General features: G+C 41.6%; 1 protein-coding gene and 1 long non-coding RNA gene across 5 annotated transcripts in view; both read right to left on the bottom strand.

Moving 5' to 3' along the window:
* FOXO3 (forkhead box O3) overlaps positions 1-23,061 on the bottom strand; it is a 119,820-nt gene that overhangs the window by 61,532 nt on the left and 35,227 nt on the right. The gene's annotated exons all lie outside the window — the stretch shown is intronic.
* LOC310704374 overlaps positions 5,489-23,061 on the bottom strand; it is a 29,230-nt gene continuing 11,657 nt past the window's right edge. The window contains exons 2-3 of the long non-coding RNA XR_014524743.1: positions 10,141-23,061; positions 5,489-9,988 (exon numbers count right to left, since the gene is read on the bottom strand). The exon at positions 10,141-23,061 is cut by the window's right edge and continues 5,739 nt beyond it. This is a non-coding gene — a long non-coding RNA (uncharacterized lncRNA). The remainder of the gene's footprint in view (positions 9,989-10,140) is intronic.

The raw sequence follows: 23,061 nt of genomic DNA, 5'->3' as shown, positions 1-23,061 counted from the left end.
TTGCATTGGGACCCTTAAATGATCAGCTTGGGAAGTGAGTAAGGAATATCAGACACAGGGCTTAGTCTCACTAGCAGATTTGAGACCAGCCAATGGCAAAGTTAGCTTTGAAGATGGTCCTCCCAGGTGTTTCATTAATTACGGAAGGCAAATGGGGCAAGAGGATTAACTGTCTGTCAGGGCAGAGATGTTCCTTAATTATCGCCACTTAGCTGGGCATTTAGCTCTCTGCAAGGAAATGTGTGGTGACTGAAGGGACAGTGTGTGAGAGACACACACCTCTTAGGCCATTGCTGTTTTCTGGAAAGTGACTCTCTGGTGTCTATGGGCATAGCCAGGATTTATGTTAGGGGGTGCAAGACTTTTGTTGGGGGGTGCAGAACCAAGCTACCTGTGATGTGATTGATTAGTTGGTTACTATTTTTATTTATTCTCTTGACTGCGGGAGGGCAGCTGCCCCCCTGCCTACACCCACGGTTAGGGCTGGTCCTGATTTAAGGCAGAGTGAGGTAGCTGCCTCTGCTGGCAGGTGTTGAGGGTTGTGGGGTCAGTGGCAGTGAGGTGTGTGCCACACAGCCTGCCCTAGGTCCCCTAATCTTGTCTGATGGTCTCAAATGTGGTAGAAGATGCTGCATGTTTAAAGCAGATTCAACTTCCACTCTGGTTTGCTTCTGTATGTGAAACGGTGGTGGCAGTGGGGCCATCTTGTTTTTCACCTCAGACAGCATAAAGTCTTGGTCCAGCCTTGGCTATTGCCAAGAATACCTGAGAGACCTTCATTGTGACCAATTACAATCATTGGGATCCACGAGCAAGCTGTCTTCAAGTTACCATCTGTGTGTCTAGCTGCACTGCAGATATGACAACGACCATGCCCAGGGAACTTTTTGGAAGTACTGTAACATTTGCTTGTTTGGGCTAGCCTTGGGAGTTGGATTAAACACGACCATTTTGAAAAAGATAGGTAGCAGCTACCAAGTTACCTATTTAGATCAGGGATTGAGAACCTGTGGCCCTCCAGTTGTTGTTGGACTACAACTCCCATCATCCTTGCTGGGGCTGAAGTGAGGTTGTGTCTTTTTGTACATATCACATGATGTTCTTAATGTACTAGAGCAAAGAAAGATCCTTTTCCTTTCCCGAACTAAAAACTGCCTACATTATGCAATGCAATCTTAATGGTGTAAAACTGAGTTTATAATTCACTTTTACTAAATGAAATCACTTTTATGGTTGGGTAAAACATGAATAATCTTTAAGAGTATAAGAAAATGTGCTGTAGAATTAAACACTGTGATCCATCTTTCTCTTGTGGTTAAATCTTACCAAAGGTGAGCATCCGGGAATCTGCTTGAACCCCATTTCGTTAAAGTTAAAGAAACAGAAAAGAAACATAATGATATTGATGGTTAAATGAGAAATATGCTTTGCCACATTAAATTCCCAGTAATAAATGCCTTGGGGCGTGGGTGGCGCTATGGGTTAAACCACAGAACCTAGGGCTTGTTGATCAGAAGGTAGGCGGTTCGAATCCCCGTGACGGGTGAGCTCCTGTTGCTCGGTCCCTGCTCCTGCCAACCTAGCAGTTCAAAAGCACATCAAAGTGCAAGTAGATAAATAGGTACCGCTCCGGCAGGAAGATAAACGGCATTTCTGTGCGCTGCTCTGGTTTGCCAGAAGCGGCTTAGTCATGCTGGCCACATGACCCGGAAGCTGTACACTGGCTCCCTCGGCCAATAAAGCGAGATGAGCGCCACAACCCCAGAATCATCTGCGACTGGACCTAATAGTCAGGGGTCTCTTTACCTTTACACTTTTTATTACTGTGTCAGGACCAGTGGTAAACAAACTTGCAAGCAATAACTTGCAATGCAAATCTCTTCAGCTGTAATCACACACTGCATTATTATTTGGGTATTAACTGATATCACTTGATAAGTTTTGTATTTAGCATTTCTAGCTGACCACTTATTATCCCTGCACTTCTTATTTAATGATGTAAGGGCCTTGTGAAATTGTGTTGTTAAGGTGTGCTCAACCCCTGCAAATGCACCTCCGGTGTCAAACACTTGCTTCCTGTCACATAATGTGTGAAGCAGGCCTCAAGCAATCACCCAACCACAGAAGTTGGAACCCTTTTCACAGACCTACATCATGAGTAGGCAAACTAAGGCCCAGGGACCAGATCCGGCCCAATCACCTTCTAAATCCAGCCCGCAGATGTTCTGGGAATCAGCGTGTTTTTACATGAGTAGAATGTGTCCTTTTAATTAAAATGCATCTCTGGCTTATTTGTGGGGCATAGGAATTCGTTCACCCCCCCAAAAAAAAATATAATCCGGCCCTCCACAAGGTCTGAGGGACAGTGGACTGGCCCCCTGCTGAAAAAGTTTGCTGACCCCTGATCTACAACTGTTCCTGAATGTTCTTTTAGATATCCCTGTGTATCAAATTGCTTGGAGCCAAACATTATGTGAAGTGCAGTTGTGTGCAAATCTGCAAGCAACTTTAAGAAGAAGAGAAGAGTTTGGATTTGATATCCCGCTTTATCACTACCCAAAGGAGTCTCAAAATGGCTAACATTCTCCTTTCCCTTCCTCCCCCACAACAAACACTTTGTGAGGTGAGTGGGGCTGAGAGACTTCAGAGAAGTGTGACTAGCCCAAGGTCACCCAGCAGCTGCATGTGAAGGAGCGGAGACGCGAACCCAGTTCCCCAGATTAAGGGTCTATCGCTCTTAACCACTACACCACACTGGCTCTCAAAACAAAAACAAAAAAACAGAAGTTTTTTTCTTAAAAAACAAAAACAAAAAAGCAGAAGTAGAGATAGGAAGCTACACTCTTTAGTAGAATTATTGATGGGAAGAATATGCCAGTTTGGGCAGAGAGATGACAAAGAGGCCCCATAACCCCTTTCTCCTTGGACTATTTGGTACTCAAAATCTACCAAAAACCCATGATGAAATTTCCTCTTCCTCCCTGTGTGGAAAAGCAGCTGGCAGGTGGAGATGGGGTAGGGGAGCATTTTAAAAGATGGAACAGCCAGAGGGGAAAGGGTTAAGCAATTCCTACACTCATACTGGCAGCTTCTCACATCTGTTTTTCCTTAAAAGGAATGCTGGAGCAAAGTTACATGCAACTATAGTTTGACCCTAGGTTTGCTTCAAGGCTAATTCCACAGAAAGCAGTTCTCTGGATGCATTCAACCTGTACATAGGTAAGCATATTTGATGACAGGAAACATAGATGCTTTATGGCACATACTGCATTCAACATACTTAATAAAAGTTATCCTTACAACAACCCTGTAAGATAGTCCCAAATTATCGTTCATAGTGTGCAGATAAGAAGCTGATTCTGTGAACATAACACCTTCCCTAAGGCTGCCTACTGAGCTCAGTGCCGAGGTAAAATCTGAACTCCATTTCCCACTTATACTCTTAGTTACTCCCCATCAGCTCTTACAGAAGTTGCAACTACTCATAAAGTCCCCCTTCTCTTCCAAGAGCTCCAGCAATACTTCCAGCAGCAACAGGAGGAAGAGGAACTATGGCACTTGGCGGCCTTAGCAGAATAGTCGTTGCTGCTGCTTTGCTTTTAAGAGGCAAGCACAGTGTCAGGAGCACAGGAATAGAATGGCGAAAGGTCTGGCTGAATTGACTCTGGCAACTACAAGCTTCAATGACCTTCTTGGTACATAAATACACAGCACAAGTACTCCGACAGACAGTAACTGGATCACTTGTGGAGCAATGCAAATAAATAGTAAATATGTCACTGCAATTAAAGGGATACACGACATGGATAAATCCATGCGCTCCTAAGGATCTGTGCTGGCATGTCAGTCTCAAGTGCCAGGGAGGCTTTTTGCCACCTCTGCCCAGAGCTTGGTCTGACACCTGTGTGCATGCACATGAATATGCACACAACTGTTGCTAGTTCCATTCTACATTCACTTCCGCGGAGGGACATGATCTGGACACACTAAAGCAGCCTTCTCTAACCGCATCAACCACAGAGCTAAGATTTGCATGCGCAAATAAGATACATTCAAAAAGGACCAAATTTATATGCATTGATCTAGTTCCCCCTCACTACCTAGCCTGTCACTTCAAGATCACCCAGGGCCACTAGTCTTCCACTGTGTTCAAATAAAGACTTCCTGTCTTCCCTTAATACACAAGCTGAGGAATGAGTTCTGACTTGCAGGAAAGGAGGAATATATCCGCCAGACTGTAACAAGCCCACTTTCCAATTTCCCAAAAGGTGTTAAAGCAACTTTTCCTGAAGTATGTGGCCTTCTCATGAGTCACCTACTTAAAATCCACTTGTCAGTCAGAGCCCACCTGGGTCAGTAGCCCTTGAAAGCTGGAATGTTGTCAGCATACATCACTCTGAACATCCAAGATGTGACGTTACTCATGAGCAGACTGGTTACCTGTTTGTAGCTACATTGGGACAGAAAGCATTGAAATATTTCCTTGTTTTCTTTCATGCTCCTTGTACCATTTTGCCTGCTTAAGCCTTCTTTCACTAAACCTCTTTAAATTGGCATTGAGGTGCTTGTGCTAGATGCAAAACAGGCATTTTGCCCTCACATGTCCAAATCGTTCCGCTCCATGCTATAAGGGTGTGTCGGTGGGATTCTGACCAAGGAAAGCAAGCTCCCCTACTCCCCCTGGGAGTGACAGCGTTGGTTGCTCCCTTCCTCTCCATAACTAAAATTACTCACTTGGAGCCGTAAGAATTTTCCTCACCTCAAGCTCAGACGAAAAGGAGGGGTTGGTGGCAGCAAATGTCAGTTTGCAGAGCCCTGAGAGACTCCTGCTCCCGTGCTGGGATTGAGTTTGTGGCTTTGCTGTCACAGATTTCTGAAACAAGGAACTGACATCCTTCCTCATCCTTTTAGGATTCTAGGATTCCCAGCAGCTCCCTCCATTTAAGTTAGCTGAGTGGGTATCAATGAATGTGGAATCTGCAATTTGCACCAAATTCAGAATGAATGTTCCTGATTTGCATTAAAGGGGTGGGGGAGAAGGGTGTGAAATGAATGGTGGGTAGTCTCTGGTGGTTAGAAAAGGAGACTCAGATGGTGTTGAGGCCAGTAAGATTTGTGTGGGAGAGTTGTATCTGCATCTGAATGGATTTTGGAGGCAAGTCGGAAGGAGTCTTAAGATGGTGGGTGTTGAGAACCAAAGGGGAAAGGACTCGGACAGGTTAACATGTGGAAATGGGTTTTATATTATAGCTGGACTGGAATGTAGTTAAAAACTATGATTTAACTTGAAGAAATGGTGTCTGAATGTCTTTCTTTCCTTAATTCACTTTGCATGTCATTTTGGACTACTTCAGCCTATGAGCAGGGTAAAAATGCTTTAAATAAATAAAAAATGAATGTACTTGAGATGACAGAGGATATTCTTAGAAGCTAACCACTGGTCCTATTACTAACCCCCTCAATTATTTTTTGTTTGTTTGTTTAAAAATTTTGCTGGGTGCAATAGCTCAGTTGTTAAAATAAATCCTTAGCAAGAGCAAACGGAAAGCTTCAGAGTCAACCACCACCTTCCCCTCTCATCCCCCAAGATTTACAAACACTGATCACAGAGCACAATGTTTCCTAAAAATGTACTTTTTATTCTTAGATTACTGACTCATATGAGCAAATGTCTGAGCTTCTACTGGTGCAGTTATTGTACAAAAACAAGCAGGAAAATGCATGCGCGCACACACAAAAACCACACAATGTATATATATATGTGTGTGTGTGTGAATTTAAAAGGCCACAATTCAGGACTGCAAAAGTGCAGCAGTGTGTTTACAGTCTAGCAGCACAGAAACAGAAGCCAGCATATGGACTGCTTGCAGTACAAGTTACTGAACCAAACACATGTTGTTTTTTTAGCTTCCGTTTCCACCGAAAATTCATTCCCCAATTGCCTCTGTGTGTGCGCGCGTGTCATTCTTCTAAAAGAAGATCATCAAGCAGTAATTAGTCACAACTTGGCATTTATACTGCTCACATTAAAAAAGGTAAGCAATTCTGAGTGAACTCCGTCCGACAGATCTTACATGGATGGAAACGGAGTGTTTCATGATCTTCCTAAAGCCTTTTGAATGATTATGTGTTTTGTTTTCAGCCTGTAACTTCTTACGTGTTGTGACTTTAACTTTATTTTGGCATATATTGCCAAAAATGGTACGCAAATCCAATAATGGCTCAATTTCCATTTTAAATATTAAAAACTTTTTTGAATTGCAGCAAACCACTTTTATGAATGGTATATTTGCATTCAACAGGATTATGTTAGCTAAAAAGTTACTGTATCACATGCAGCATAAACTCATACATTCCACTAAGTTCAACAGAGATTACGCCCCAACAAGGGTACCTAGAATTGCAGCCCTACGTGGACCTCTGTTTGCAGTATTTGTCATTAAGATGACAGGTAACAAATATTGAGTCAATTCACTGAACTTCAAGGATTTGAGGCTAGTTATTTGCTCTTCTTTCTTTTCATGTGAATGTATATTTTCAAGAACAGGAGAATGCAGTTTTTCATTTAGTTATATCCCTCTTTCGAGGTTTTGGCCAATTCCAAACAATGGAAGACTACTTGAAAATTGTTGCGTTGGGACACAAAATGAAATGAACGTTGAGATCTGTAAACAGAGAACTTAAGTTATTGTTTATTTCTGATTATGGGCCTTATCTGTAAAATCGTCATAGATTCTGCATTCTGATGAAAAGCTTCTCAACCCAAGGAGTGAAAACAATGCATGAGAAATGTCCTTTTGAATAACTGCGATCTTTTCATTTGGTTTCCTCCCAAATCCATCAGCATGACCATCCAAAATAATATTAAATCAGCTTAGGTGGATTGTGGATACCCAGTTGCTACAATTAGTGGGTGGTGATTATATTGCTCCTACACATGCTACTGTTGTGGTCAGTCTCACACTTTAGGCAGCAAATGTGTTGAAGTGGAAATTTAAAGGCCTTGGCCTTTAAATAACCATGCACATGTGCTAGGAGCACTGACTGAGCCAGGATTCTCAAACACATGCAATATGACTGTTGAAATGTGTTTTTAGCAATTGAGTACTCCATGAAAGCTGCAGAACCAACCTTGATTGTGTTCATACAGGTCCTTATCACCGAATAACTGCAGCTTTCACCATTGCAGGAAAATCTGTCCACAGCAGCTTAGTAGCTTAGTATATATGTAACTGCAACTCAGGATAACACTTTATGAATCCGATGAAGCAGACTGTAGTCCAGGAGGGCTTATGCCACAATAAATTTGTGAGTCTTTGAGGTGCCACAAGTGTTTATGTTGTTTTTGCTGAAACAGTCTAACATAGCCAACCCTCTAGAAATTAACTGATACCATCTCTTTAGCAAATATACATAGACAAAGGGAAGGTACTACATGGTATGAGCTAGTTCACATAGCAGAATATGCCTGAAATGTAGTAACCTGTACTGCACAACTGGATGTGATGATCATGTGCACTGGGTATATATGTTGGGGGAAAAGAAACCAACTTCTGCTATCTACACGGGGTGCACGTTATTTCCCAGGCAGGAACGTCTTCTATGTACATTTTTAATGTGCAAATATCCACACATCCACAAAGTCTTCTTGCACAGGCCTAGATAGAACATGTGGCTGATCAGATTCAAGTTCATCAAACGTTCAATAAAATGAAACTGACACGATTCTATGGCCTACTTTAGCAGCAACTTAATCTGATCTTGTTACTTTACTCAAATCATCAGACTTAGTTTCAAAACTAAGTTATGCACACAGAACGAATTTGTTGATGGTTTCCCACCCCCTCCCCACCTCCACTCCTTATTTGGGTTAGGGAGGAGGGAGAGGGAAAAGGACCTCTTTTGAGAAAAGGCTGTTTGTAAGTAAGAAAGGAGATCACATGACAATAGTATTGCTGTGTATCGTGCAAGCGCTGTTGGAGTCAATCCAATTTCTATACAAGTATTGCCATTTTGACAACAAAGCGGCCTTATTGAAACAGGCAGGCTTCATCTTAATTCTGGCACCACTGAATGTAGAGTACACACTGGCCAGGGAACAATGAACCAAGAAAAGAGTTACAAATCTCTAGTGACAACTGCACGCAAAGAAAGAGAAGATTCATTGTGATAAGGTTGTTTATTACACCATTTGGGAAGGACACTTTCAAAGAAATGGATGCTTTTTTTTGCATAGCAAAAACAACAACACTCCCTTCCCCATATTTTCCACAACTCCAGGCCCTTCCTCTCACAGATGACAAAACCACTACACATTTCTTTTAAGGAAACTCTGCAACAGTCCAATGTAAGGAAAACCTTCCCCCTTATTACTTTATTTCTCCCTACCCTTCATTTAGCGCTTTCAAAGCGATCTTCAGTTCCCAAGGCACCTCCTGTACTATTGCACTACTTTACTGTACTGGAAAAAGAAACTGGGTGCTCTACTCAGTTTGCATTAATTATCTTTCCTCTTAAATTCAGTGCAGTTTTGTTGCCTCCTGAAATGGACTCACTTGAGGAATTTTATGCCTGCAGACCCAGCAACACTGGATTAAAGGATATGGAATGGATGTCCTCTCGTTCCACCTTCCCTTGGACCTTCTAATCTGCCTGCCTTGGAAACTGGTCACAAGGAAAATGAAGGGGAAATATAGTGGTAATTTTTCAAATATTTAAATGCATTTATGGAAGAAAATTGAGGGGGAGTATTATCACACCAAGCACCAAGAAAAGGGTAAGACTCAGTGGTTTCACGCTATAGGGTTGTTGGCTTCCCAAAACATTCATAAGTCCTTCCTTACAGCAGCAACAGCAAGGTATCTAAAACAAACATTAAGCTTTCTATGTGCCACTTAACACGTGTGGCTGTATACAGTGTGTGGAAGATGAATCTAATGTACATTCTTGCCACTGTAGGTTTCACATGGCTAACAGGTTTAAGGGAAATCATCAGTGTCTCCAGCATGAAATGATTGGGGCCTACTGACAGATCACCGGAACAATTTGTAAATGATTTGAGAAAGGTTTCTGACTCCCAATTGTTTAACAATAACAGAACGTGTCAACCACATCCTGAAACTACTAATCACACATAAATACATTTTAAAAGTGTGACAAGAGCCCAGACAGGAATACTGCCCTCAATTCAAGCACTCCGTGGGTTGTGAAACAGGCAGTTCACTAGATGGCTATTTTTGAAAGTACAGCAGCCCATTCCAAAGTGCTGAATTATGAAAATGGTAGCTGCGGGGGGGGGGGGGGGGACACACGTGCTGGAAACTTACTAAATTTTAACCATTCCTTATTTTTGTCTTGTTCTCTTCAAAGTTGCCTGCGCACTTTGTTTTGTATGTAATAAATTGATTTTTAGAAATAAAACAAAAAAACCAGCCCTTGTATATTCTTAAAATAATAAATAAATGAGTATCCAAGGGATTTTTGTTTTGTTTTTTGGCTGAACAACTGTATCTTGGCAGTAAATCCCTAGAACAAAAGTTTAATCTTTCAGAACTAATTATTCAAGCTTGGATGATGTGAATGAGATCTTTTATGGTTTTTTCTGTAAGTAATTGGGATGGGAAGGAATTAAAATAAGTTGCAGCGCTAATTAAAATACTTTCTCAGCCCCTCTACTGTATAGTGAAAGCAGAGTTTTTGTTCTGCAACAACATTACCTTAAATTTTCCATTGTGTCTGAAAGAAGACACTATATTGACATTGTATATATAATAGCGGCAGAATACAGAGTCCCAGGGGCTCCCCCACTGCTAGTTATGGTGTCCAAACTCTGGTGGGCATTTTTCTCCTCCCTGTCTCAGCCAGCAATAAGAAATCCCATCTTACATCTTAGGACTGTGCAGCACTTTCCTGTACAGGGCTGCCTCAGATGTCTTCTAAAAGTTGTATATAGTTATTTATCTGCTTGACATTTGTTGTGAGGGTGCCACTATCGAGAAGGCCCTCTGCCTGGTTCCCTGCTGCATCCCTCTGACTGGGTGCAAAACAACTGAGGAGAGTACTGTAATTACCATCCAGTTTAATGACAGCCAAAGTTTACTACGCTTGAATCCCATTTATTCCACTGGAAGAGATTTTAACATGCTATACTTTTCTATGGAAATTGAAAAGACTTAAAAGTGCTTAAAGGTCACTGGAACAGGATCATAATCTACAGCAAAAAAGTTGTCTTAACTGTAGAAATCAAAGTTTTTATTTTTCAATTGCAGTCTGCACTGCTCTTGAAAAAGATCTATACAAACTAAATTTTAAAATATTATATTAATGAGTTGGATTCTTTAATTTTGTTTAATGTTCACAGTTTCTACTAAGGCAACTGCTTTTGGTTGACTGGGACAGATAAAAAACACGCTGCCCGTCAATTTAGGAATACAAAGCATAACTTTCTCTCTGAACAAAGAGTTCTTGGCCAGAGTGGCGCTGCCAAACTGCTCTCAGCCATTTCAGAACAAAGCATGGAAAGACTTAACCACAAGTATCACTGCTGCAGCACTTTCAACTCCTCAGCTGGTCCTTAATATTCCAACACTTAAGTTGCTCAGTCCCCTGCTACTTTCTTCCTATTAAGCTCTCATTATTAAAAAAAAAAATTGTATCAAAAATGTTATCATTATATTAGATACAGGGCTTCTAAGGGCAACTCCACAATTCACCAAAATATCAGTTAATTACCATCTTTGAAGTAGACTGTGTTGTTTTTTTACTTCCTGCTTACATAGAAGGAATACTGCCAGCCTCTGTATCTACCTACCTCGGTGACAGTCAACATGGTGGCCTCCAGATACTGTTGGACTATGGCTGGGGATTATGGGAATTGCAGTCTCAACATTTTGTGGGTGGTGGGTGGGAACCACATTAGCTACCCCTAGCTAAATTACTGATTGGCCATCCTCAATTCTAAAAATGAACTATCTCTGGTGATTAGGGTGGCCAGATGCAAAAACACAGGACTCCTCTTTTTACAGTTGTGTAGAAGAGGGGATTTCATGCAAGATACAGTTGCTGAAATCCCGTGTTCTTCACAACCATTTAAGCTGTAGGAGCCCTGTCCTCTTCGGCAGCTGGCCATGAGTTAATGGACGTTTGCTCTCTCACTTATGGCAACAGAAAACCCACCATTTTCTGCATCATTGCTATAGGCAGGGCTTTTTTTTCAGCCAGAACTCACCAGAACTCAGTTCTGGCACCTCTTAGATGGGTGCCATTGTCATTATAAGAGAAAGAGGAAGGTGTTCATGGTGAGTTCCAGCACCTTTTTTGCTAGAAAAACAGCATTGGCTATAGGCACCAAATGTGAGCAGGTTAATAGTCAAGAGAGCTTTACAAAACGTAAGATAAAAAAAAGAGATGATCCATGTCCATGGGAACCAAAATTAAGAACTGTAAATAAAGAGCTATGACTGAGGAAGTAATACCTTTGCTTTTTTAAAAAAGAAAAAAAGCTTTAAAAATAAAATACTAGCCATATTGTATGTACCTTTTGGACTATCTGACACTGTGTTTTGATTCCTACTATAAATTCCTGCTTTTGTAATGTAAGGTTGTCATGTTTTGCCATGTTTCACAACTATGAAGATTTTCTTCTACATGGCTAACCCCCCCCGCCCCCGCAAAGTCCTAAAAAATACTACAGGAATCTCTCTCTCCATGCAAACCTGGGCATTATTTGTTTTTCCTTTACCTTTACCTGCTTTGTTGTATTTGCTGTATTTGTTGTATTTCTTGTACCTACATTAATATAAACGACACAAACATTGTTGATATTTCTTAGTTTTTTCAGGGAAAATGCTACCAGTAAGTCCTGAGTAGTTTGAGGCAACCCAACGCGGTGATTTCACTATTAACCACTTTGATCTCCCATTGATTTCAATGTGAGTTAAGCACATGCTAACATCTATACAGCGCTGGGGAACCTCAGCCCTCCAGGCTTCTCTGGCCCTTGGGACTCTCTATAGGCCACACCCCTCACTGCTCCACACCTTGACACCTCCCCTTTTTTGCCCAGCTGACACATGTCCTTGTACTGTGATAATGCTTCTTGATTGCTTGGGTGGGGAGATGTACAAGTAGGAACCTCTGGCTTTTGGGTGGATGGACTATAGCCTACCTTGCAAAGCTAAGAGCCACATGTATTGCTCCACCCACCACTGTCTTGTGGCCCCCAGAAAGTGATCCGTTAGGGAATGCAGCCATCAAGCCTCAAAAAGCTCTACCTCAGAGCTATTTGCCCTACATGCATAATTTTATTAAAGTTTACTCTAACTGTGATACAGACATACTAAGAAACACAGTATCTTTATATGTCTTTCCACAGCTCGGGGCTATTTGCCTCACTCAGTATTTTCCTAATATCTCAACTTTCTATAGTTCCAGCTATATTTCAGATATTAGGGCCTTGATTTCCTTTCATCTATAAATTATTTCCTGAATCCTTGTAAAAAAATTAGCCATGTCCATTGTCAGTTTCATAGTCCTTACTTTTGGCTCTTAGAAGTGTGATCTGATCCTCAATATATGAAATACAAATCTGTAGTGTAAATTATGAGCCAGCTAGACACTGAGAAATAATTGTGGCAACATAAGGCTAACAAATTTATCATGGCATAGGCTTTTGTGGAAACATATAGATGACATTATTAAGAGCAGAAATTAAGCGCAATTTGGAATAGTTTTTCTCTATACTATTAAGTTTTACTAGGCAATTGCTGAATTTTGGCAACCTTACTACAGACCTGCCAAACATTCTTGAAATCAACTCCAGTAAGTTAACTGACTTTCCAATTTAGTTAGCAGTAAACAAAACTAAAGCCAACAAAAAACAAATTCTGAGCATCGCTTCTTTGCATATGTTAATTTATTACAATGTACACAAACTCAGAATGATCCACTACCAGCCACTGAAGCTCATTAAATAACTGGTATGAGGTGCAGGCCAGCCAATAAACTGAAGCTGCATCCTGATGAGACAAAGATATTCATGGCCTGTTAATTAGGAAATAGGTAAGCAATGGAGTCCCAATAGGATCACCCTCCCTCTGAAGGCATGGGCTCACATCTTGGCCTGGTATCACAGCTTCAGAAAGTGGGTACATACAACATAAAGATCTGGCCTTTGCCATTCATACCCTGGAAAATTCTAATTAGATTACTCTGATGAACTCTATGTGAGGCTGCTTCTGTTAACTTAAATTCACAGGAAAGTTCAGCTAAGGGAAATATTATCTTTCCAGTAAGTAATGAGCTAAACATAACAACCAGAAGAGCTTCCAGTCCTGTTTTTTTATCTCACTAACTTCCTTCTAGCCTTGAAAAACCTAACCATGAGACTCAATGTATCTTCTGTGCTGAACTGATAAGCATCTGTCTGTAATACAGTTGCAGGAGCTAATAAGGGCTGCACTTGTGACTCTTCCTTAAGCACATGACTCCACGGTATCTCTAAGGCCACATCACCCTATCTTCAGGGTAGCTTTCCTTCTCTCTTCAGAGGGAAAAAGAGGAAATGCTCTTTAGCAGCAACTTTTGGGAAATACAGTATGCTCTAAGCCTATTTCCCACACTAGCAATTGTGAGGCTAGTGCATGGGTGTAGCCAGGATTTTTGGTTGGGGGGGAAGAACCTCAGTTAGCTATGTATTTTTATTTATGGGGGGCCCATGAGCTAGTGGCAGTCCTGCCCATCTGGAGGCCCCAATTTTAGACTACAAACAAACCTGTTCCCTTGCTAGCCAGGTGGAGCTGGCAGTTTCTGTTCAACTGCTTTCAAAATCAAACAGGGTTTTTTTGTTTTCTGCTGTGTGAGGGCTCAGAATCCAGAACTGCTTATAAACATAACAAAATTAAGGCATACTCAAAGTAGATGCACTAAAGCAATAGGCCTACTCTGAGTTTATCTAACTTTGGGTGGTTATCCAATGTGCCTAAAATTAAGTGTGTGGAACCTCTGGTCCTCCAGATGCTGCTGAAATACAACTCCCATCAGCCCCAGTGAGCATGGCAAGTGACTACGGATGATGAGAGTTATAGTCCAGTAACAACTGGAGATGTACGAAGATTAACTATCAACAGCACAGTCCTTGCCTGTAGTAATGAGGAGAAGAGGAGACAGGAAAACCTAAGCAAAATCCAGGCAAAAACTCTTCATAAAATTGTATCTTTTTTATATTAAAAAAAAATAGACCAGCTGGAAATGACCACCGATGAGTCCTGTAAGAGGAAGAGCCAAATGGCAGCTAGTTTCTCAGCTGAGATGATAGTGTGTGCAGCACTCTTCCACCTGTCCCTCTGCTGCAGCCAGGTGGAAAGGATGCTAATGGGTGGCAGTTGCAGAAGAAGGAACCAAATGGCAGTTGGGCCCAGCTGAGTGGGTGGAGTGGGCTGTCTGTTTCACGTCCCCCTTCTCTGGATGAAGCTACATACATTTGGAGGACAGGAGAGAATATCCATCAACTGTGCCTGCAGGTGAAGGCTATTTCTTGTGCTCTTCCTACCGCAGGCTTCATCAATCCCAGTCATGGCCAGCCCAATCAAGTCTTAGAAACAGGACAACAATTCCTGACAAAACACCATTAGGTGACACTCCGGTTATAATGCCTGGCATTTCTCTAAAATGTGAAGGCACACGGCTGGTTACAGCTGTTGAAAATGTGGAGAAACGCACCCAGTGTGAACAATATCTCCAATGCAAAGGAGGAAATAAATAAAGGCAGTCCCCTTCCCATGGATACAGACAGAAATATCCGTGAGTTATGACTTCTGTCCAGGTCAGTTGATCCAAAGCAGAAGAAAATACTTTTATCAGGCACAGCATGAGCCAATTATCTGCTGAGTAAAGTACACTCTCTGTAAATGGGGCCAAACAAAAGATGGTGATGACAGAACAGGGACTCTAGAAATGGCCTGAGTTAGATTAGATAGCACCATGGATGAACAGGGCATTTTAATTGCATAATACAGAAAGGGAGCACCAAGGAGCAGTCAGTGCCAAACAGCTTACAGCCACTGAATGGAAGGAAAAGGAGAGGGGTAAAAGGAGACGCCAGTTTAGAAGGTTGTTTGGTTAAGCCAGGCGTATTCTGTTGGTTTATCGCAGCCACAGTCTTGGCTGAGCAAGATCAATCTGGGCATGCGGAGTCTGGCCTTGAAAGCCTTTTTTTCAATGGAGTTGTGAATACACAGCACAGCTGGTTGAGCAAAAAAGCTGTCTCCTCTTTTGTTACTAACGTAGATATGTTACAAACAACTCCATACAAAGTGGTAACTTACCACAGTGCACATGTAACCACATGGGAAGCTGGCTGCCAAACAACTCAGGTTCCACTTGATGTGTGGTAAAATTCTCCTGACTACTTGGCAGGAGACCTGTGGGTATAGGGCTGTATATAAATTAAATAAATTAATAATAATAATATTCTGGTTCTGTGAATGTAGGGGGGCACATGGCCGAGTGTGCTAGCTCTGTTCCCCACTGCTACTTTCATCCCTCTCCATGAGTTGGAGGGTGACCACTTGAACAGCAGGAAGCCTCCTAAGCTAGAGGCTCTCAATCTTAAACATATTCTAGTTTGTGTGTGCCTGGTGAGCTAATGGCGTCCAGGCCTTCCTTGATATTCTATGCTGCTTTATCTCCATCCAGCCAACCCTCACTGCTTCTCCTTTCATCACCCAAACTGCCATTTCTACATCTGCTCTTTATTCATTTTCTCCCCACTCATACCCCAGATTTCCATTCTAGCAAGGCCACAAACACTTCACCCCCAACCAAGATCCACTATCTTCACATATTTGCCCCCAGGAAATTTAAAAATATTATTATCTGGCCCCTTTCATGTACATAATACACAATTATTATTTTAAAATGGCACAATTTCTATGACTACTTCACTGGATAATAAATAATAATAATAATAATAACAACTATTATTATTATTATTATTTTCTATCCCTCCCAAAGGAGCTTTTGATAACAAACAACAGACCAGCAAAAACTGCTCAACTTTAAAAAACTTTAAAAAATGAAACAAAACACACATTTAAAAACAAAAAAAATCTCGCCGCTAGGATTACACAGCTAGGATCGAAGTTTAGGGGCAAAGATAAACAATTCAAAGCAAAAGGCCTTTAGACAGTATTTATATCCATTCTGCAGAATTGGTACTGTAAGGGACTGCAATAAAGCACAACCTTTTCAAATGAGGGCTAGCCCTTAAACTGCAAGACATTTGCTAAAAGTAAAAAGAACTTTCAATCCTTGCTGTCTCAATGCACTGTAATGAACTTCTGAGCCAGTGACCCGATTTTGGGGTGTGTGTGTGTGTGTTGCGGGAAGAGGCCAACAAGAATCCACCAGTCCCTCACACTCTCACACACTGATCTTCTTTGTGCTTATGCAGAAAGTATTGTGACAGGGCTTCTCGTTTAACTCAGCAGCGGTCTTTAATTTTTTGGGGTTTTTTGATTGAGACAGCTTAAATGTTTGCGTGTGTGTTTTTAAAGTTGTCTCAGTTTTTCGTTTCCTTTCCTACTGAGAAAAAAAAGATTAGTTCAGTGCTGCCGCTGCCGATCTCTGCAGCTCTGCCTCTGCTGTCCTGTTTGTTGCATAGGAGCCTAGTGTAGAGACTTTATAGAGCTGGCAAAGTGCCAGATTAAACAAAGCTGGATTCAGGAATGAGAACAACGAGTCAATTCCACATTGCTATACTGACCTATATCCACTCCCTGTCAGCTGAGCCAAGCTAAAAGCTGTTGGCCAATGAGGCAAGGGGGAGGGGACCCACAAAAGCCTATGGGAAAGCTGACAACACAGCTCCCGTTCAGGTTTGCTTTCTATACAGTTAAGAGGTGATGGTAGAGGTAGATGGAGCAGCAAGAACAAAAGGAGGCTGGCTGAAGCTTCCAGGAGTACAAAAAGAAATTCTGGGCATTCAGGAAGCTAGCCCTGAACCAGCCTGCAAAGTCATCCAAGAGGATTTTTAGGAACAGGAACAAACAGCACCAGTATAAAATACACAGAAGCAAGAAAGGCAACTAGTGTAGAGTTTTGCCTTGCATTATGAGTCAGTTCTGTTGAGAATAAATACAAGAAATAGTCCAAGAGAGTTATTTTTGTTTTGTCTAGGTTTTGACAAAGTTAGAGAACCCAAAGTGGGTGCCTTTTCAGGGTAGCCTCCAAGCCCATCGACTCTGACGACTGTTTGAAGATCAGCACAGAGATAAAGCAGTGCATTGCTTTAATTTAGCTGCTAGGGTTTACATTAAGAATTTGTTGACAGGGTACAATCTCTTATAACTGCTTGTCTACAAGCCGTTACATCTGTTGATGCCTTGTTTTGAGTGCATGAGCTTTGACTAAGGGCTATCTCGGTCCCATGGAGATAATGTCTACTCCTTCAAAGTGTTTCAAAAGGCAGTAAAAGATGCAGACACTACATCACCCCCTTTGTTCTCCACTGCACCCTGTGCACAACCCATTTTTCCTACCTGCTGCAGCAACAGGACTTTTGTTTTCCACCTGGCAACCATAGCTCTGATATATGTGGTTAGCTACTTCCATTCTTGCACTTTAACAATGGTTATTTACATTAAGTGATATGGAAACTACAGTTTCTATATGCCTTTAGGAATTAAAACATCTAATTCCTTATCAGTTGGGGAGGTGGTTACAGTGGCTTGTTTCTGTTTTACTCCTCCTCTGGCTTTTTAGGTCAGTGTGGGATGGCAGCTAAGCCAAGTATTGCCTTAGAACAGTGGCTTAGAATGTTATTTGAACCTGAGACTGTGATTAATATCGCTCCTCCTTAACCATGATCTATAACCATAAGAAACCAGTATGTTTTAATATTTATGCTAAGCTATGTAAATGTGTAATTCTGTGTAAATGTGAGCAGTATGTCTGGAAAGCTGGAAAACTCTTGTGCAACAACAAGACCACTTGAGAAAATAATTACAACATAAACAACCCACATTTCTTCTGATGTATTTATCTTATCACGTTCCCATGCCTATTTTTCATTATGCACCTATCTAATGCCTTGCCTGCCACAGACACATTTAGAAAAATAACCTCCTCTAAATGTTAAGGATGTCATTTCATGATTAAGTTTCAAGAATGGGAGTCATGTTATTGACTGGTTGTTATCCCCTTAGGCCTTTGGGATTATTGTTTTCACTGACCATTATCAGTTCTCTCACGGGAACTGGGCTGCTTAAGTGGCTTCCCAGATGAGCCTCTCAAATCCACAAGAAATGGTGAATTCGGCTCAGAGGCCCCAGCTGCACCACACAAATCACAGCCACAGCATATGCATTCCTTTTCATGGCTGACACTGACAAAAATGAAATGAAATTAAAAGCGTGATAAGCCTTTTATAGAACCACCCATGTCATTTTTAAAAAACAAAAAGAATTATAATCAAAATAAAGATTTAAAAAATGAAGAGGTAGAATGTTATTTGAACCTCATCCACTGTAAATCCAAACATGAACCTACATAATAACACATACTTTTTGGAAACTGGGGTGACCCGTGTTCGTGTGTGTGTGAGTGAGAGAGAGAGAGAGAAATGTACAACTGTGTCCTGTACATATATAGCATGGATTTATCCTCACCTCATAGTCATAGGTGACTAGGAAGTACATGTAGGCAAATTAATGGGCTGGGGGAGGAATTTCTCAATTTTTCTGACTATCTAACTTGGATTTCCGTGCTGGCTGTGACTAGGGATGTAAGAAAACAGGAATTTCCACCGGACCCTGCATTCACCGCAATCAGCTCTGTTTCTGTTCTGCTACAGTTTGACTTCCATTGAAATCTATGTTATTTATCTTGCCATTTACTATGGTTCAAAATAACATAAATAATTACATAATTTCAATGCATGTCAATGGAAGGGAAACAAAAATGCAGAAAATAATGTAATTATTTACAGAATATTTGCAGAGAGAAAAAACAAGGATAGCAAATATTATCTGTGTTTTCTTGCATGATTTCTGTTCCTAACCTTGGGTGAACATATGAATTGCAGCTATTTCTGCTCGTTTCAATTTCTGGTGGAATTCTCCAACATTACTAAGTGTGATGTAAGGGGTGCAGATCCATCAACTCTCTTCCTCCTCTGTCAGCCTGTTTAGTAGTAGAAGGCTGTCCCCCTCTTACTAGCCTGCTAGGAGTCTAGTATCTTGTATTTCCATCTTAGTCATAGAGACAGAGGGGCTCTTCTTTTGTTTATTCAGAATTGAAGCACAAGCTACTTCTTAGCAGGTTAGTAACTTTATGTACAAGGCTGAATTAAAAACAAAGAGGCAAATACATTTTATTGTTTAGAGATTGTTGTGTGTGTGCAAGTATTTTCAAGTGAGAATAATTCTGTCTACCTTCCCCAAACCATTTATGCCAGCCTATATAGTTTCCAGAATGACAGACGAGGACAGGTTCGCAAACCTGGTTCACATTTCCACATAACCATGGAGCTTAGTGAGTAACTTTAGGCCTATCACTCTGTCAGCCTAAGCTGCCTCACAAGGTTGTTGTGAGGATTAAATGGGAGGGAGAAAAGCATGTATACCAGTCTGAGCTTCTTGCCAGAGAAATGGGATTACAAAAAAGTCATAAAATTAGAATGTCTCACTCCCATTTTGCCTGTGAAAAGGGGTCTCTAAACAGTAAATCGCAGCATTTACACATTATTGTAAACTGTTCCACACACACAAAAATGATCTGTGAAGGAGAGGTGAGGTCACCTTTTTCATTTAGGATTTATGACAATATTGTTTCCTTCTTCCTTCACTGCAGCACAGCTACAGCCATTTAATTAAAGCTTAAATGAGCGAATTCATTTCAATATTTATTGCTGAAGTTCATGATATTATTTTTAGATGAGGAACTGTGATGATAGAAAGCCAAGTCTGGACAAAAATATAAAGTGCAGCTTCCTGAATTTCTGACCGAAACATGAACTTCTAGCAGAGCTTTCTAAGAGGCTGGTGCTACAGTTCCTGCTATACTGGTGGGCCGCTAGGGCTGGGCTAATGCTGGCACAGCACAGTTTTGATTCTATGCTATGCCAGACAAAATACTTCCAGTAGAGACACGCACTGTGTTCCCTTACTGAGACCTATGTAGTTTTAGTCCTGGGCTTCAGCTGTGTGCTGAGTTTGTTGGAATCTGATCCCCTGGTGTGGATGTGAGGATGGAAGGCCGTTGCCCTGGGCTATCCGTTGACTCCAGCGGGGCTGTTTTTACTCACGTCACCTTGAGTCAGAGCAGAACCAACACCTGAGCAAGCACAGGATCTGGACTAATCCCCACTTCTCCCTGCCATGACCCTAATCTACTCACATTTTCCCATTGCATGGGCATCAGGGTTCCAAAAAAGAAAGCCTTTGTGTGTGTAGAGACAAAACACAACAGCCAACTCTTCTGCTACTTCTGTAGTATTTGGGTGTGCACGTGTGTGTGTGTGTGTGCTCGCGCTATGGATCTGCTGGAGATGGAAGGACTAAATAGAAAAGCACAGAAATTCAAGAGCCACATGAATGAGAAGTATCCTGTTACCAGCACATCACAGTTGCACGTTTGCTTGCAAATCACAGTGCTCTGCGTTGAGCACTGTAGATAATACTGTAGGGTTATCAGATTACCAATGTCAATGCATGCAAGAATATCTATTTTAGATTATATGGTGGTTTCAGTGTTGAGGAATTCATTGTGGTGAATAGTTTCAGGCTTATTTTCACAAGATATTCTTAGGTCTGCATGTCTTAAAATACAAACCAGTGCTGCTGTCCCCCACAGTCACCACAGCTATTTATACCAAGAGCTAACTTCTCTTAATTTCTGTACCAACTTCCTCATTCTGCCTCTGTAGAATGCACAGTGAATATGCAACAAAGGCATTTTCATTGTCCAGGAAAGTCTACTACGAGAGTTATTTCCAAAGGTTAGTTGGTTGCTTTGAAAATGTTTTTTTTTTTAAAGCGTTTTTAAAATACATTGAATTTTCCATATGGCTCACAATTGCCACCTAGTATCACATTGTATATTGCACTTTAAACACACTTAAAGCCTTTTATTTGCAGCTGTATAGCTGTCCCAGGGACGTGGGTAGAGCTGTGGTTTAAATCACTGTGCTGCTTGGACTTGCCGATCGGAAGGTTGGCGGTTCAAAGCACTGCAACAGGGCGAGCTCCCACTGTTCAGTCCCAGTTCCTGCCAACTTAGCAGTTCGAAAGCACACCAGTGCAAGTAGATAAATAGATACCGCTCCAGCGGGAAGGTAAACGGCATTTCCATGCGCTGCTCTGGCTTTGCCAGAAGCGGCTTAGTCATGCTGGCCACATGACCCGGAAAAACTGTCTGTGGAAGCAGACATACGTCAGCTCCCTCGACCTGTAAAGCGAGATGAGTGCCGCAACCCCTGAGTCATTCGCGACTGGACTTAACTGTCAGGGGTCCCTTTACTCTTTACCTTTAGCTGAGTTCCATGTTGCTGGCAGTGATTGGGGAGGCCAGTGTGGGCCAAGGGACAGAAGGAAAAAGTGACATCAGAGTTGAATCCAAAGCAACAATTGAATATCTTTTATATGACATAAAGGAGAATGCATCTTAAAATGGGACCTGCCATGTGAAATTTGTATAAGCACCAGTGTTAAAAACAATGGGTTGTATTCAACTGTTCCATGAGCACAAGACAGTTTATGTAGCTAGCTGATCTTTCTCTTCTCCTCCTCCTCTGCTGCAGTCAACTCTCTCCAGGTGGAGGTGGAGCAGCTCCTGAGCTGTGTGGGCTACAGGGTTGCAGTGGGAAGGGGAATTTCCTGAAACTGGACAGAGGAAACTTTCACAAAGTTCCTCAACCAGATTCAGACCATTCTCCTTTTCTCTGTAGCCCCAAATAACATAGCCCCCACTGTTCAGTAAGGTCCCCTAGAGATGTTTTCATGAGGTTCAGAGGTTACAGAAAGGGAACAGCAGAAAAGAAAGTTTGGTACTTGAGAGGCTTCCCTCTTGCCCAAGCACTGCATAGAAGCCAATGTTTAACCAATTGATCTTAACCAATTAATTGATTAAATATTGCAGCACTTGTGGGAATGCAACTGCTATTTAAACTTGTTTCATCCCTTTAGTCTGCCATTTTCCCAAAGCTTTGTGAGCTCAGAAAGCAAAAGGGAATGCTTATTTCAACTTCAAGTCAATAGAAGTCCAGCATTGGTGCTTTGTAGCTTTGCAGCCACAGTGGCCATAGAAGGTCCTCAGAAGCTCAAGGAGAGGCGAGAGGCTAGGCAGCCTCCAAAGTCCACAAATGGCCTTGAGAATGCTCCAGATTTTTGTACAGGCAAAAACACACTATAATAGTGCAGAAAAGATACAGCCTAAATGTTCAGTTTCTCCCCAAATCACTTCAGAAAAGTTGTTCCCAACCTTTTAATGCGGGAGGGGAGCTGGATCACATACATTTTGCCCTTGGCTGGAAGAAGATTTTAAAATTATGCCTGCTACGAGGCATAAAAAAATCTAGAAACGAATAATTCTTCTTCCTTCTGTAATTTTGTTTTTACCTACTTCTAAACTTAGTTGATAAATCATTTATTTATTGAAGCTTATATGAATAATTAAACTTACTTTAGCTCAGGCTGCAGATCTCATTCTTACAAATGCAACACTGCAGCTCTCTTCATGCTTTACCCACCTAAAAGGGCAACATGGATACAAAGGGGCTGTGGGTCCGTGAATTAGGCCCCGCCCCTGAAGTTACAGGGCGCCTCCAGGACCTGCCCTCCCCATGCGCCATGGGATAGCTTTGTAGGCAGAGAGCCTTTTCTGTGTTTGCGTTTCCCCTTCTTTCAAGTAACGCATGAAGAACGCTACAATACTTCCTGAAACTGGTAGATCCACAAACAAGCAACACACCTTTATCAAAGTTCTTGTGAAGTGGGATGCATGTAGCATTAAATCTAGTTCAGCTGCGAATGCTCCTAAAGAAGCAAAGGGGTTAAACGGCAGCCA

This window comes from Podarcis liolepis, assembly GCF_965112155.1.
Source record: "Podarcis liolepis genome assembly, chromosome: 3".
Lineage (NCBI taxonomy): Eukaryota > Metazoa > Chordata > Lepidosauria > Squamata > Lacertidae > Podarcis > Podarcis liolepis.
The sequence above is the reverse complement of the archived record's forward strand: the minus strand, read 5'-3'. Positions and strand labels throughout refer to the sequence as shown.